General features: G+C 46.1%; 1 pseudogene; it reads left to right on the top strand.

Annotated features, from left to right (window-relative positions):
* The first annotated feature begins 1,912 nt into the window (after nucleotides 1-1,912).
* Nucleotides 1,913-3,582, top strand: LOC136524616 (uncharacterized; annotated as a pseudogene).
* Nucleotides 3,583-6,000: the final 2,418 nt, after the last annotated feature.

The raw sequence follows: 6,000 nt of genomic DNA, 5'->3' as shown, positions 1-6,000 counted from the left end.
TCTACGACTTTTTATTGCCATAATTAAATGTTGGAACGCTGATGTTCACAACGAGTTGCAATTGCACAAAGCTAGCTGACCGGACAAAACTAATTAGAGTTTTGTGTAACAATAGTTGGTTGCATTGCGTTAAAAAAAACAATAGTTGTTTGCACTCTTGCAAAAAGGTTGTGTTGCTAACCTTGATACCCCACTTTCACACATTTTGAATTTGCTTAGTTTTTTTATGCATATCTTTTCACCACCATTTATTTTAGAATGTGTTCATAAAATCCTTATTTATGAGATTTTGTAAGTTTCTTTCTATATATACATGTAACTTACATGTTTTCAAATTAAATAGATTTATTCATAAATTGTTGATGCATATTGTTTTTATAGAGGTTTGATTTGACTACTAATCTTATCCTAGGTTTTTTAACTTGATGACGAAGTATATATCATCATTATAAATTTATAAAATATATCAGGTGAAATCATCATTTCGAGTAAGATAGTGGAACCAACCAAACGAAAACAAAGTAAAATTAGAACTTTTCACTTCAGGAGAGAGACTGCTTTTCACATTTATTACGTGTGGTATATAAAAAGTTACAGATGTAGTAGAAAGGACTATTTTTCGTAGAAATATATAAACTATACGGGGCAAAACTGCTAATATCGCCAATTTTACCTTTGATTATTATTACGCCGCCACCGGGCATCGGGGCATGTTTGGTTGGAGGCCTGGGCATCTTGCCTGGCAAAAACTGATGCCTGGAAAGTTAATATTTTTTGTCTGGCCAGACAAGCATAAAGAAGATGTGTTTGGTCGGTGTCATGGACCTGAGAAGCTATATGATGATTAAATAATATGAGGATAATGTAACTTTAACACTTATGATTAAATAATATAAGGATAAATAAAAATTTTAAATAAGAAGTAAGATATATAAATAATCAATATATAAATTGCAAAATAAAGTTTAATTTGATGAACAATAAAAAAATCTTTTCCACGCGTTGGTGAACAGTAACATGGTTATAATTTTTTAGCAGCAACTTGCACGTTATTTGTGAGCACTAAAAAATAGGACAGAAGTTAATTATTAGTACAAAATATGCACAGTAGCTAATTAACTTGAATTAACTTTGATGCTTTCAGCTGGTGCCAGGCGCTTTTTTTTTAGACCTGGGACTGTCCTCCGATGCCTGGACCAGGCAGGTGGCCAGGTCTGCATGCAAATGAATCCCAGGCAAGACCAGCCATCCACCCAAACAATCCCCCGGGTGCGTGGGCGCGTGGCTTTGAACCCGCGGACTCCCTCTCTTTCTTGAGTTGAGGCAGCGACCAGCGAGGAGGAGCATCGCACCCCCTTCCTGCCAGCGCGCCAGCCCCCTCCCCCGGCCCCCTCCGGCGCGCCGCTCCCGCCCCAAGCCTTATCGTCTTCAGAGTTCAGTCCGCCCAGAGTCACCGTCCACCATGATTGCCGAGCGGTGAGTCTCTCGGCTTCTCCTTCTCATCTGTGGAGGCCGGTGGTTCGTCTCGTTTTGTTGGTACTATCTTGCGGGCCTCCTTCTCATTTGTGGAGTTTCTGGTACTTCTTGCGCTGCTGCTTCTCCTCATCTGGCGGAGGCCGGTGGTTCGGTCCCGTTTTCTTTCGCTGCTTCTTGCTGGCATTTTTCTGTGCTGCTGCATCTGGGCTAGTGGTGACGTTATTCTCTCTTTCTGACGGATTTTCGCGCCTATTTAACTCGGTTTCTTTCAGTTCTTGATGTCGAATTTTTCACTTCTTTGTTTTTTTTCAGTTCTTGGTGTCAAATCTAGCACCCTTTCCGTACTACTCTCCTCCTTTCTGGTCCAATTTTTGTGTTTAATTTGTTTCCATGGTTTCTTGATTTTGTCATCCTTACTGGGCAGATTGCAAAGACCATGGAGCTGATTAGTCTTACCGAATCTTGTTGCCTGGGAGAGCCTACTAAGGCGAAGCTAATGCTAGATGATGAAGAAGTTGACGATGATATGTAAGTCACATGTTCCATCCAATAATTTGTTCTTTTTTATCAAGTAGCATGAAATAGTGTGGGAAACATCTGTGTGCTTAGATTTCCTTTGTGTCATAACTCATAAACTCTGTTTTTCCTTTTCCTAAACGACGTAGGAGAGTTGCATGTCATTTCATTTAGAGAGAAAGAGTATAACGAGTCATGTTACCTTCCACGCACCCCAAACACAAAGCTCCAAGGGCTGCAGCAAAAAGGACACGACCAGAACATGACCAAGGATTTTTGGTCATTCAATTTGGCAAAGCTGTGTTGAGGAGTTTAAAAACTAAACATGTGACCATGCTAGATCTTTTCTTGGTACAGTAGTGATAGCTTTCCCTTTTGCACTAGGGAAAAAAGAAAGAAAGCTTTGATAAGAATAACGCATCTGTGATTGGCATGTTGATCAAATGGCGTCGTGTAGTGCAGGTTTGAAGTAACTAATGTTGAATTGACAGCACCATGCACAAAAAATGGAATAAGCCAAACTTTAGTACCAAGATGAAAACTAGAACATTATTATCGGTATCTATATTTTTTTTTAATATCATAACTATGGTGGCCTTCCTTTAGTGCTGGAAAGGTTTTGACATTTTTTAAGTATTCTAGAATACTTAATAAGCCAAACTTTCATACAGTAGCTGATTAATACTTCATCTGCCATTTTTTAAGTATTCTAGATTTTGTGATTTCAGGCCATTTGTTACTGCTGTCAGACAAGTTTCCTGCCCTCAGTCACCTCTGACTCTGCAACACTCATCAAAATCATATGAAAAAGGGTATTGTGCCTTATCACTATTGATTTCAGATGGTATACACCCCAGGTCTGTGTGGCTTTTTCCCTCATTCAAGGAGGATTTGGTTCAAAAATGAAATGGACATAGACATAAGTGATGTTCTGTATTCTAATGGACTAATGGTGAATGGTTCTTAATCAGAGAGGAGAAAATGATATCCTTTTGGCATGTTAGCCTAGAACAAAAATGGCGTGTTACTGAGGTTGATGACACCATCCATCAAGGATACTTTTCTGGAAATCCACCATTTGATTGTAGGGTTGTATTAGCTGCTCAACTACCCCCAAAAAAAGGAAACGAAGCAGTGACATCTCTTTGGATGGGATCAATTAAGGATGATGTTGAATGGCGGAAAGAAAAGGTTAAATGCAGTTACGAGGACAAAGGCATCCACAGCATTGTTTTGTTTCAGGACATGATTCTATGGTTGACCGATAATGGCTCTTTATGTTCTGTGAAACAAAGCTCAGAAGGGATTCAGATTACTGCCCAGAAAGGAGCTTGCAATTCCAAGACAATGAATTTTTCCTTAGTACGACATGCTGACAATCTCTATATAGTAAAAAGCGGTGGATTTCTACCATATGAGCTCCCTGGAATTTATGAAGTTATACCTGGTTCACAAACAGCTATTCAAGAAACAACTCTGCATGGGAAAGATATATTCGTGGTTCATAATATGGGTGGATTTATTCTTCAATCAAATCTATGGTTTGTACTCTGTATCATTCCTGGATTTCGTATCCAGTCTATTTTCTAGGCTATGTGCTGTTTATTCTTATCAATCCTTGATGCTCTAGTTCATGCTCACACTGGTCGACCCATCGATTGGTTGTTTACTAGATGTTTTTGCTTGATTCTACAGAAACATGTTGGTAGAATTCTTTTTGACATTTGGATGTTGTATTCTTGCTGCAGGGTTCAGCTCCAAAAGGAATCGTAATGAGAAAATAATGTGCTGCCAAGCTGCTCATCATCTTTTGTGCAACACCTTGTGGGCGCAGCTTCGTACAGTGGCGCAGCTGTAACAGAAGTCAATACCTATCACACTTGTAAGAAATGCAACCATCCATCATTAGCTTTCCTTTAGCATGTAGCGCTCACATTTGTTGTACAGAAAATCCTAATGACTCTGCATACATCTAAGCAGACTGACCAGCTGTGGACGGAGAAGAAACCTCTAGGCAAGCTGAATGAAGAGTTAAAACAGAAGAGTGAATTGAAGATTGGCTTTCCTTGCTACTAGTACTTAGCACAAACTCACGTGTTGCATGAGCAGGATATATGGATGTGACTGTCTCTTAGAGGATGTACAAGTTGATCCTCTGTGAATGGTTAGTTAGTTGTATACCGACCGTCATACTGTACAGACGGATGTTCTTTGACTTGATTCATTCATTGGTGGGCTCGGAATCTGGTGCCAATTTTTCAGGCAGGCTGTATACAGTATAGAGATAGGTTCAACGAACCTAGCAGTGTAGATGTAACAAGTTGAGGCTCTTAACAATTGTACATGCTTTGGGTTTGGATGCTTTGAGTGAAGTTTATCACGGATATAATCAGTACAGTGCTATGTTTCCCTCTGTGTCGGCCGGTGTTACATGCTTTGTCGGTGATCTCTTTGTCTCTCAGTTTTTCTTTTGATAAATGTGTAATCTCTCTCTCTCTCTCTCTTTTGGTCCACGAGAGTAAGATCGCCTGCGGTTGCACTTGCACCCGCCGCTCGGCGTCGCAGTCCGATTTGCACGCCGAGAGCGCGGGTCGGGTGGCTCTGCCTCTGCCTGTGAGACACTGGCACAGTGGCACTGGTACCCGGCAGAAAGATTGACTTTAGACTGTCTCCAACGAACGACCTAAACACAAAAATGTGTTTGGCACAGTGTTTTTGGTACCAAAACACTCCTCCAACGGAGGACCAAAACCAGGTACCCATTCTGGGTCCTCTGCGATTGGTAAGGCAAATCTGTGTTTCGAAGAGAGACGACGCAAATGGTGGGAGCCGTCGGGGCAGGGCGCCGCCGTCGGGGCAAGACGACGCAAGAGCTCCGCCGGGCCGCGGGCGCGAGCTCGGCCGGGCCGCGGGCGCGAGCTCGGCCGGGCCGCGGGGGCGAGCTCCGCCGGGCGCGAGCTCCGCCAGACGCGAGCTCCGCCGAGCCGCGGGCGCGAAGAAGGAGAAGGAGAGGGAGGGGGGGGCCGGACGCGGGCGCGAGCTCCGCCGGGCTTGGGGAAGAAGAAGGAGAGGGAGGGGGGCCGGATCCGGGCGCGAGCTCGGCCGGGCCGCGGGGGCGAGTTCCACCGAGCCGCGGGGGCGAGCTCCGCCGGGCGCGAGCTCCGCCGAGCCGCGGGCCGCGAGATCCGCTGGCTCGGGCGCGAGCTCGGCCGGGCGCGAGCTCCGCCGGACGCAGGCTCCGCCGAGCCGCGGGCGCGAAGAAGGAGAAGGAGAGGGAGGGGGGCCGGACGCGGGCACGAGCTCCGCTCGGGGAAGGAAGAAGGAGAGGGAGGGGGGCCGGATCCGGGCGCGAGCTCGGCCGGGCCACGGGGGCGAGTTCCGCCGAGCCGCGGGGGCGAGCTCCGCCGAGCCGCGGCGCAAGATCCGCCGGCGCGGGCGCGAGCTCGGCCGGGCGCGACCTCCGCCGAACCGCGGGCGCGAAGAAGGAGAAGGAGAGGGAGGGGGGCCGGATCCGGGCGCCGCGCCAGCGCCAGAGCGCACCGTCGCCCCACGTCGTCGCCGTCGCCATGCCCGCGTGGGAGAGAGAGGACCGAAGATATTTTGCCTTCGCCGTTGGAAACCGAGGAATTTGGGTTGCTCACTCATTCACTGTGCGTCACCTAATCCCGGAATGGGTCTTTGGTTGGGTCTTTCTCGTTGGAGATAGCCTTAAAAGGGAACGGAGGTAGAGTACCTTGTAATAAGAAAGAAGATTGACGAAAGCCAAATTATCTTAGGTTGTACCAGGTTTATTAAAAAAAAAGATACCGATTTATATTGCGGTGGAACATATTTTCCATAGTTTGTTGCAATCTTCTCTGTAAAATTGAGAACCTATGGCTACTGTTACTTGCGAATTGTAGGGTTGGAGAGGACCGTGGGAGACTTGGAGTCCATGCCCGCTCCAAGTCCCCAGCAGCCCCCGTCCGCACGCCGGCCGCCACCGCGTCCTCACCCATCCTCGACAGC

Source organism: Miscanthus floridulus, chromosome 18 (genome assembly GCF_019320115.1).
Source record: "Miscanthus floridulus cultivar M001 chromosome 18, ASM1932011v1, whole genome shotgun sequence".
NCBI classification, from domain to species: Eukaryota; Viridiplantae; Streptophyta; class Magnoliopsida; order Poales; family Poaceae; genus Miscanthus; species Miscanthus floridulus.
This window is presented reverse-complemented; position numbering and strand designations above follow the sequence as displayed.